The sequence below is a fragment of the Trachemys scripta genome, chromosome 5 (genome assembly GCF_013100865.1).
Source record: "Trachemys scripta elegans isolate TJP31775 chromosome 5, CAS_Tse_1.0, whole genome shotgun sequence".
Taxonomy (NCBI): Eukaryota; Metazoa; Chordata; order Testudines; family Emydidae; genus Trachemys; species Trachemys scripta.
In genome coordinates this window covers 126,946,024-126,957,176 of record NC_048302.1, presented here as the reverse complement: position 1 = coordinate 126,957,176, position 11,153 = coordinate 126,946,024, and the positions used below count along the sequence as shown (strand labels likewise).

At 43.5% G+C, this 11,153-nt stretch overlaps 1 protein-coding gene across 1 annotated transcript in view; it reads left to right on the top strand.

The window, feature by feature from the left end:
- Nucleotides 1–3,960: 3,960 nt before the first annotated feature.
- The window catches only part of EIF2AK3 (eukaryotic translation initiation factor 2 alpha kinase 3), a 66,098-nt gene continuing 58,905 nt past the window's right edge, over nucleotides 3,961–11,153 (top strand). Inside the window, exon 1 of the mRNA XM_034771586.1 lies at nucleotides 3,961–4,216. The gene's annotated coding sequence lies outside the window, so the exon portion shown is untranslated. The remainder of the gene's footprint in view (nucleotides 4,217–11,153) is intronic.

Genomic DNA, 11,153 nt, shown 5'->3' with positions numbered 1-11,153 from the left:
AACTGTCCAAAGGGGTGCAGTGAATGGGATACGAAGATGTTCTGAAAAGTTGAAAGGAATGTGTGGAAGGAGTTTGGGGAGGGCATGGAAAACAGTTCTGTATCCGCTGCAGGGGTGGGGGCAAGCACGCATCTTTTCTGAATGTTGCGTGATTAGGGATTTCAGCATCTCTGTTTGCTCCTCCATTACTCTTATCATCTGCTCATGGGCCTTTTGAATGATCTCCTGATTTTCTTTTCTGTCTTCCCTTTCCATTTCTCTTCACTCCCTGCGCTCTCTTTTTTCTGCACCAGAGGATTGCAGGACCTCCTCGAACATGTCCACCTTGGTCACTCTCTTATCTGGCGGAGGTGCTCCACGAGTGTCTAGGAGGTTCCCCTGAAGGCCACATGTACAGAGGCACAAGAAACAATACACAGACACATGATTGTTAGTTCATGCACAGCACTGAATCATTACAGTAAAATACACCTCTTGTAACATACCAAACACTTTCTCACTGACCCTTGGCAAGCACACATCTCAGTGAACACCCCAAATACGGTGAGTTTGGCCTAGCTGGGTGGAGGGCACTCAAGCTGAGGTAAAGAGGGATGGTGATGATTCATGGGTATCGGTGCAGGCAACTAGGGACAATATTGTAAATTCTGCCATTCATTTTCCATAGGTGTGGATCATTGAATCAGATATCTCACTACTGAGGATAAGCAAGGATGTAAGGGTGCATCTACGGCACGCATGTGACTTCAGACCTGGTCCATATGCTACTTGCCTGTAAGTGCTTTGGTCCCTGCACAAGTGATTTCAAAGTGGGGCGAGAAAGTTTCATTCAATGGGGGAAGGAACAAAGCAGCTCTGCCAAGGAACCTTTGGCAGAGGATTGGCGAGTACCTCCAGAAAAGTTTCCTAGAGCTCTCTCTGGAGGATTCCCATGAAATCTTGGTGTGCATCAACATACTGTTCCGCTGCACTGCTTAACTGCACAGGGGAATTTGTAGCACACTCAAACACAGCTAGTCTTGCACATTTCTGACCTTCACCCACTTCTACAGTACACAAAGCTAAAGAAAGCTGGATGTCATAGAACCAAGCAGCATCAACTCAAAAACATCACTTACCAGGGGTCTCCTCTCCTGCTTCTTGCTCACCGGAGATGTACTGCTGGGACTAGCTAGACACTTCTAGAGTAGAGAAGTGTTCTTGACTTGCCACCCCACCTGGAGACCCTGCCGTGGGCTCCACTACATCTGCCTCCTCGTCCATGACTTCGTCCACATCCAATTCCACCTCCTCGTCCATGACTTCGTCCTCGGGGTTAGGTCAACTTTCTGCCACCTCCAGCCCCGTAGAAGTATCCATTGTTCTCTTGGCGGTAGAGGTGGAATCGCTGCCAAGGATAGCATCCAGCTCCTTGTAGAAGCAACAGGTCTTCGGTGCAGCACTAGAGTGACGGTTTGCCTCCCTTGCCTTCTGGTATGCCTGCCTCAGCTCCTTTATTTTCGCTCAGCACTGCACCGTGTCCTGTTCCTAGCCCTTTTCACAGGGAAATCTGCCCATAGGAATCAAAGTTCTGTGGCTGGAGCACAGCTGGGACTGGACAGCCTCCTCTTCCCATATACTCAGCAGATCCAACAGCTCCACAGTGGTCCAAGAGGGAGAGCATTTGCCGTGTGGAGCCACCAGGATCAAGATGCAATGTGAGCTCTCCATGCTGAGCAAACAGGAAGTGGAATTTCAAAAATTCCCAGGCCTTTAAAGGGGAGGGGTACATGCTTGTTTACCAGGCTGCAGGGCAGCGGAGTTGGAACTGCTGACCAGAGCGGTCAGGATGGGCATTATGGGACACTTCCTGGAGGCCATTTACAGTGACAAAACCAAGCGCAGTGTCTACACTGACACTTTGTCGATAAAACTTTGAGCAAAAAGCTCTACGCATCTCATCGAGGTGGTTTTATTTTGTCAACAAAACAGGAGTATTTTGTCAGCAAAAGTCGCATTGTAATGTGTACCCCTCCACTGTCACTCCATTGTCAAGAAAACTCCGTAGTATAGACAAAGCCTAAATATAAGGATGCCAAGATACAATGCAGTGCGGATGTGTCTAAAAGTTTTCAGATAACTTTGATATGTCCGAATACCGTCATGCTGCAAGGCAATGCAATGACATCATACCATGAAAATCTGTCTAATCATCATGTCAGGAGATAATGTGCTGACAATGCAGCTAAATGTCATTCCACTACAACAATGCATCCAACAGCCATCACAGTGTGACAATGCAACTGAATGACATCATGCTACATATTGCTACTCTAAAAGGCATCACGCCAGGGTGCAACATGTTGACAAAAACTAAACTTCACAGCACGTTAATAAATAATTATAATAATAGCTCTTATACAGCATTCTAACTATTTGTATATAATATGATGTGTGTACAGCGCAGTACAGACAGATAAGAAATAAAGACTCCTTCCACACAGAGCATTGTGAGGCCAGCATCCATCAAACTGATGCTCTTGTGGGAGTGCTGCAAGGCCCTGTGTCACAGCAATCCCCCACACAGTCAAGGTGATGCCTTGTGCTGTCACAGTGCCATGACATCCTGCACTGATGCTATGTCTCAATGTCATGGCCATGGCCAGTGCCGTCACAGCAATACCCTGTATTATCAGGCTGAGGGACCATGCTGTCATGGTGCTATGTGTTGTGGTCAATCACTGTTGAACGTACGAATCAACATACTGGATCAAATCTGAGGTCCACATAGGCAAGTATCATGTTTCTGACAGTGACCAGAAGAAGGAAGGTGTAAAAATGCTAGAGCAGGCAGAGGTAGGGTAATCTGCCCACCACAGAATGCTCATCCTACTCTCTAATAATTGGTCAAAGCTGCAAAGCATGAAGTTTAAGATCCTATCCACTACATTATTTTATAATTAATTATGATAAATCTGTATATTCTTCTTATCTAGATAAACACCAGATCCCTTTTTGAATCTTGCTCAGTTCTTGGTTTCCTGTGGCAGTGAGTTCCACAGCCTAATTGCATGGTGGGTGAAAACAGTAATTCCCTGTCTCAGTTATGAATTTGCTGCCTCTCCATGTCCGGGACTGTTCCCGGGGTGGTGTCAAGAAGCAGGGGGAATAGAATCAGCAGCTCCCCCTCTCTAGACAATATACCTGGATAATCTGCCTAGGTGTCACCCGTATCCCATGATCCTTTAGGGCCTCCTGGCAGAATCAGGAGAACCTGGGTCACGTAGCCCTGTCCAAGCGCCCGCCCTGACTGTGTCTCTTGCAGCTCCCCCGCCCACTGAGAGCGGGCGAGTCCATTTCGTCCCGGTCCCTTTAAGACGCCCTCCTATTTTCCCATCCGCTTGGTTTGCCCCAGTTGCCTCCATTGAGACAGCCCCTTTCGACACTCAGAATCGGCCACGTATGAAACACTAGCGTTGCCCAATCAGGAAGAGGCGGAGATAGCGGACCCCAATCGTCGCGCTACAGCCGACGCCTCCGAATTATCCAATCAGGAACAGGTTTGAAGGCGGCGTAACCAATCACAGAGAAGGGAAGGAAGTGATTTCTTTCCATTGGCCAGTCTGATTTAGCAGGCGGGACTACGTATAAACCTCATTGGTCAGCAGGTGTGTTGACAAACATCGTCACTATACCCGCCCCAGTCGAGCCCGATAGACCAATCAGAAATAGGTACTGGTTCGAATGACACCACGTTTGTCAAATGGGCTTCCTTCCTCTAATAGGGTGAAAAGCAGCAAGGGCGGTTGTAGGCAGGACGCCGGTACGTGGCCGCGGGCAGGTGGGAGGGGGCGGGGCGGGGCGGGGCGGGCAGGGTTGGTTGCGGCGCGGTGGAGCCCCGTTCTCCTGGTGGCGGGAGCGAGTGTTCATGTCCTAGCGGCCGGCGGGGCGCGGCGGGGCCGGGCTGAGGGGGCCGCTCCATGCGGGCGCCGCGGTGCCGGAGCGCTCTGGCTGCCCTGGCTGTGCTGGTGCTGCTGGGGGCGGCGGCCCCCGAGCCGGCTCGCGGCGATGCCCGCGGAGGCGAGGTCGGGTTCGGGCTCGGGGCGGCCGCGGCTCCCGCCGCTCTCCCCGCTGGGCCCGACGTGATCGTGGAGGACGATGAGGCCGGGGTGGCGGCTGCGGGGCCCGGGGAGCAGGAGCCCGAAGAGGAGGAGGAGGAGACCCGGCCCGGCGGCAGGTGAGGGGGTGGCGGGGCAGGGGCACCGAGGGGGCTACATGGGGGCTGCAGAGGTGGGGGGGACGCAGAGCAGAAAAGGATGGGGCGGGTGGTGGAGGGGGCTACGGGAGAGGTGGGTTGCAGGGAAGGGACTACAGGAGGGGGGTGCAGGGAGTGGGGGTGCAAGGAGAAAGGGGGCTAGGAAGGGGGTGCAGGGAGAAGGAGGACAAGGAGAGGGTACATGGAGGAAGGGGGTGCAGGGAGTGGGGTTGCAGGGAGGAAGGGGGTGCAGGGAGGATGGGGGACTAGGAAGGGGGTGCAGGGAGTGGGGTTGCAGGAAGGAAGGGGGTACAGGGAGGAAGGAGGACAAGGAGGGGGTGCATGGAGGAAGGGGGTGCAGGGAGGATGGGGGACTAGGAGGGGGTGCAGGGAGTGGGGTTGCAGGAAGGAAGGGGGTGCAGGGAGGGAGGGGGACTGTGGGGGTGCAGACATGGTGCTGCGGGGAAGTTTCTTGGTAGAACCCACAAGTAGGTTTAGTGTTCTCTCCCCTTACGCCCTGTAGGGGAGAAGGGTGGTGTTGCCCTAACCTTCCTTTCATCACATGATAGGAGTAGTCCCCCTTATTTGTCCGCTCCGGCTTGTCATTGCGGGTAGGAAAGTGATAGGTGTGGGTCTGGCTCCTTCCCTAGTTTATTACTGGGAAGTAGTTCCTTCTTGTGCCTTGTTTAAAGTGTCTGGGCTTCTGGATCTGTAGTTTACTAAGTCTTTCTGTATCCTATGTCCTCTCCCAAACACCTGCATATAATAGGTTGTTAAAGTGTGTTATGTACCTTTCTGTCATCCTGCTATATACTGGAGAAGAAAAGAAGGATTCTAATTAGAGCTTAATTTGTCTATTCCTGTCAAGTGTAATAATATATTTTGGTGTGCGCTAGAACAGAGAAAAAGATGAAAGACAAACTACCTCTTACACTGGTTTGTTTCCTCCCATTCTGCAATTTATCAGGGCAAACTTGGATAAAAATAATTGGTGAACAGATGATTCTAATAAAGAGGTGATTAAAATGCAAAAGTAACACTGAGCAGTCTCCAGTATGTCTCTGATCTTGGTGAAGAAGGATCAGGAATTATGTCATTGCAGGAACTAAAGGGGAAGAATATGATCAAGTATCACTTTTTTCCTGCTAATGAAGCAAAGTACACTTCCAGACTTTGTTTTGAAATGAGAGATTTGAAGCCTTGAATTCATAGACTCAAGAAGAATTCAGTTTCTACAAGTAACTGTCTGGTTAACCCACATCCTGTGCCAGTTAAAGATTTTCCTCCCTCTCAAACAGTGAAGAGTCATTCTTCTGTGCATTGGCTCATTAAAAATTATAACCTGGCTTGCTGTATTTCTCATTCTGGCCGGGGAAAAAAGCAGCCTTCTGTTCTTCAATTTAAAATTTGCAAAATACATTTTACACTGAACTACCAGAAGAAATCTTGGATGATCTGTCTGTATAAAATATTCAACCTAATAATTTGAAGTTGAAGACTAAAGGCAGCCATTCTCTGGGTGCAGTAGAATAGGCTATTGCTGGATGACAGGTAGAATTGCTATGTAGCTGTAGTAGGAGTGAGGGACTACCATAAATGTTAATTCTTTGTGTTAGTTGCCTGTACTTGAAAGATGCAGACTCTTATCTGGATTCACACTTGTTCAGTTGCTCTTGAGCAATAGAATATAGTATGGCACTGCTGAGGGTAGCTGTACTTGGGCAATTAATTGCTAAAATAATTTGGTGTTGCAGTAACTGTTAAATCAATACAATGAGCATCCTATATTGTAGCTTGTGAGGGGGTCTTCCTTTCCTCCCAAGATACAGTAAATATTCGGAGGGTTATTAAATTGTAAAGTTCAAAGTGCTGAAAAATGTTGTTATACATAGATGTTTAGGTTTATAGATTATAAAATTGGAGGAACACGTTGCTATTTGCTGACTTTGTATTCCAAAGTCAGCTTGCAGTATCTTTTATATATTGTGCCTGAGAAGATACTCTTAGTAGTTCCAAATATGGCTTGATTTATTTGTTTAAAGAACAGTAGAAGGGATGCTAATTCTCAAGTGTTGGACTGACCTGACTGTTCAGTGTAGAGATGGGTTGTTTTTGTTTTGAGTTTCCTTAAACAAAAACATTGAAGTTTGTCTGTACTGCAAATACAACTGCTGTGGACCCAGTGACAATGCAGTTGTTCCCTGTCCTGGTCACATGTCCCTTTGCATGGCTCTATATTGTGTTGTAGTCAGAACCTTAATCCAGTTTCTGTAACTGGGCAGGTGAGGTCCTACTAATTTTGCTAATGGAATAGAGTTGTAATGGGGTTACCTGATACAATGGTGGTAGATGTAGTGCACTCTTTCCATAAATAGACACCTCTAGCAGCATTGGGCTCCAGATTTGACCAGCTTTTTTATCTGTGTGAAAAATCTTTCTGTGGATTTTTCTGTATTTATTTAGAAGGCGAAATCAATGCTAGCAGCACTTAAATATCATACCAGTATCTGTGAATGAAGGACAGAAAGTTAGTAATTCCAAACGGATTATTACAAACAGCTGGATGGAAAGAGTTTAAAATTATGAGAAACATATAGACATAGCTTATTAAATTTCAAATGTACTTGTATAATGTTTCTGATAAGTGCAGTCCTTAGTTGTTTTTTAGGGTACTCGACTGTATCAAGCAGATGGAAGGTGGTATTGATGTGTCACTTTGTGCTGCTGAGGTTGCAAGTGATTGGGTATGATGTTTCTAGAACACATTTATTTCAAAAGTTCTCAGACTTAACAAAAATACAAACTAAAGGAAGAATGCAGTCACAGTGGATCCTCCATTCATTTAACATACTTGATCAGATGACTGTGTTATGTGTACAGAATACCCAAATCCTCTCAAGTCTGCTCATGTAACTGAGTAACAGTTTTATTTGAAGCATCTTCTATCAACACAAGACTTGAGAAGAGAGATGGTTAAATATAGTCATCTTATTCCTTAACAATTCTGCTTTTCACTAAGCATGTTCTACTTTTAAGTGTGATTGTTGCTTTAAGAATCTGATGGAATAACCAATTATAAGTGTGACTAAATAAAACTTCCAGAGAAACTCTGAAAAACCAAGTAATCTACCCCGTTTATAAATCCTCCTGAGAAAAGCAACGGGTGTTCTTTTAAAATCACGTGTCAGAATGTTTTAACCTAATGCTATTGGTAACACTAAATTTACTAGAAAGGTTAGAGGAAAATTTTCTTTTTTTTTTTCAGTTTACTTTATGAAGTTGTCAGCACTCCATTTATAATCAGTTTCACTGTTTCTGTGTATAGTCAGTTTACTCTGTTTGAGTCTTTCACACAGAAAAAGGAGAGAAACATTTTTGTATTTTTAAAAATATTTGATTAAGAAACTACAAAAAACAATGAGTTCTTAAGGCAGGTGTGTAGTACCTGAAACCTTTTCAAAAACTGATTAGATGTTAAGTTGACAGTGTCACTTCAACCTGACAACCACCAAAGGGTGGGCAAAATATAGTAAGATTGTGTAACACATTAAATTTATCATTTCAAATATTTTAAACAAATCTTAATATCAGAAGTAGGAAAATATCCTACTGGTTTTAAATTTAAAATCTATAAAGTCCCAGGAATACTGTTTGATAGCAAGCTAAAGATTTGGACCAGAAGTATCTCAAATAATTACAAGTCTGAATATGGTGTGCAGCATTTTAGTTCAAAGTGAAACAATCCCCCAAAGACTACAAGGGGTAATCAGTTATTTTTGTCAAGGTCCAAATTTCTTGGTCAAGGTATAGTCAAGGTCCAGATTTCAGGAAAAAATGACAATAATAAGGACATAAAGATTTTGCGGTCCATCCAAAAGGGTCTGGCGGTCTGGATTTGGGTCATGGTATACCTATTGACTACCCCTGTACTAGACTGTACAGTCACTTCTCCTGTAGCCAGTCCTTTGATTCCAGCTCTAAATGTAGCTAGCTGTAAGACTTGGAGCTGGTCTTGTCTTGTGACTATGGTCTGTTCAAACAAAGTAATCATGGTTTGGAAGGAAGTATTTGCTTAGTGGGTAAGGCTTGTGATGTAAAGTTCACTATATTGTAGCTACTTAGTGGGAAACGTTTTGATTATGTATAACGGCATTCTAAAGAGTTTTGGGGCAGCAAATAGGTGGTAAAAAAAACAGTTTTAAAACAAGGATATGTAACTGGTGCAGTTTTTTTTGTTTGTTTGTTTTTTCAATGAAGGCATGAATGAATTCTCTCCTTTAACACACTAAACAGAAAACCCATCATGGTGCATCTTCTCAGCTATAGTTACTACTTTCTAGTGAAGAGGCTTGAGTTCATGATATAGGTAGACATGTGAAACCAATTAAGTTGGTAAAAAATGCTTCATAGCTAGATAATTTTGGGAAGGCTGAAGTTTGTATCTGGGGAGGAAGGTAGCGTGAGCATGTATATAAAATGCAGAATGATAAAAAGCTCCTTATATAGGGACAAAGCAAGTCAGGCAAGGGAAATGATTAGCAAAAGCAATGGTTTAGATGGGAAGGCAGTGTTTGGCACTGACTAGGTGCCAATTATTGTTTAATCTTCTTTCTTTGGTGTTGATTTGATCAAGGTGAAATTTAAATTAGGGCTGTTGATTAATCACAATTAACTCGCATGATTAACTCAAACATAATTCTACTTTCATGATAGTTCAACTTTCATGATGGAGATTGCACTATAGTACTTATAATAGGGGAATTAAAAATACTATTTCTTTTGTTATTTTACAGTGCAAATATTTTTAATAAAATAAAGTGTGCACTGTACGGTTTGTATTGTGTTGTAATTAAAATCAATATATTTGAAAATGTAGAAAACAGCCAAAATATTAACAGTGCAATTAATTGCGCAATTAATCGTGATTCATTTTTTAATCACTTGACAGCCCTAATATAAATAGATACACTTTGAATAGTCATTTGTGTTTGTTTTATTTTTAAGTGTGTTTGAGCTTTTGGGTTTTGAACAAGCACAGTCATTAGCAGAACCCAGTTACACTAAGAGCTGCAATATAAAGTACAATTGTGTGAGCATTAGAGTGCTTGAGTATAGATACACTGCACTACATTATTAGCCTGCTTGTGATTCCTGTATCTTTATAGCAGTCATTATCATATTCAGCTTATAAAACTGCTAGTAACTTTGAGTGAAGCTGTAGTACTCAAATATGAACATTACACTTGAAAACTGTGGTGTTATTTTGTTGGAATGTATGTATATGTTTGTGTGTGTGTATATAATACATACACTTGTCACACTGTTCAGATTATTAACAGTGTAATAAATTCTTTACAAGGATTTGTTTTTTTTTCAGTGGAATATGTTTAAATTGAAAATTGCAACACTGCACGTGGTCTCTTACTGGGTGGATGTTTATACCAGTACTGTATAAGACACTGCCCTTGTGTACATCTTTTAGAATCATGCTTCATATTTTTTAGGGAAATTTTAGGGAAAAAAGAATACTGACATATCCCTTAAAATGCATTATATTCCTCTCTGAACTCTAAAATTGTGTGGTGTCAGTTGATCGGAGTCTGAATTTCATTTTTGGACTGCAGTTAAGACATGAAATTTAGGTGGTCTTGACTAGCACTAAAAATACAATTAATGAAAATATCTGTAAATCCAACAGCCTCCTTTCACATCCACTTTTGACAGTAGCCAGCCAGAAAACTAAGAAAAATAGTGCATCTTCCCCACAAACACCCTTTTTATCTATGCTCTCGACTCCCCAAAAGCCTGTGAAAATAGGCAAGCTTTTCAGCATGCCCAAAAGGTCAACAGATTTCATCCCTCTCCCTTTTAATTTAAAAACAAAAACAAAAATTGTAGCCCAAACACTACTTCTGATTTTAACTGTGGTACTATCTCATGCAGATACACCGTCTTCAGCTGGCAGGTTCCAGGCCATTTAGAGCTTATATTCTAGAAACCAAAAGCCCGCCCACTGCTATCATGTGCTGTCCGTTAGATACACCACTTAACAAGCAGGCAGGCTGCCTTATTCTGCCGTAGCTTTAGGGTATGTCTACACAGCAGAAGTTATGCACTGCCTAGCCTACATTTGAGAATGTGAGCCAAAAGTCACACAGGAGTTCTGTAGCAAAGAAGAGAATTGAACCAGATTTCCCAGTGTCCTAGGTCAGTGCCTTGGCCACTAGACAAGGAATTAATTCAGGAGGTCAGAGTAGTTGATAAGCTGTGAATCTATGACCAGTGCTTAAATTCAAGCTATCTTGAATCAATATAACACTGGTATCAGTAGCAGTAAGTACATCACAATGTGGACTTCAGAGAGGGCTAGTGAGCAGAGTGCATACCCAGGATCAGTGTCTAAGAACATAAGAACGGCCAAGAAAATAAGAACGGCCATACTGGGTCAAACCAAAGGTCCATCTAGCCCAGTATCCTGCCTTCCAACAGTAGCCAATGCCAGGTGCCCCAGAGGGAGTGAACAGAACATGTAATCATCAAGTGATCCATTCCCACCTTTTGGCAAACAGAGGCTAGGGATACCATCCCTGCCCAGCCTGGCTAATAGCCATTGATGGACCTATCCTCCATGAATTTATCTAGTGTGTTGGGTGTTTTTTTTGGAACCCTGTTATAGTCTTGACCTTCACAACATCCTCTGTCAAAGAGTTCCACAGGTTGACTCTGCGTTGTGTGAAGAAATCCTTCTTTTGTTTGTTTTAAACCTGCTAAATTGTATTTCTTGCAGTGATACCAGTGCTGTGTCATCTTTACAGCTATTGTTGGATTTAGGCTAGCTAGAACAGGCTTGCCCGTTTGCTGTGTAGGCATATCCTTTATTTCCAAATTAATGAATGCTTTTGCTCTATGTTGTTGTCTT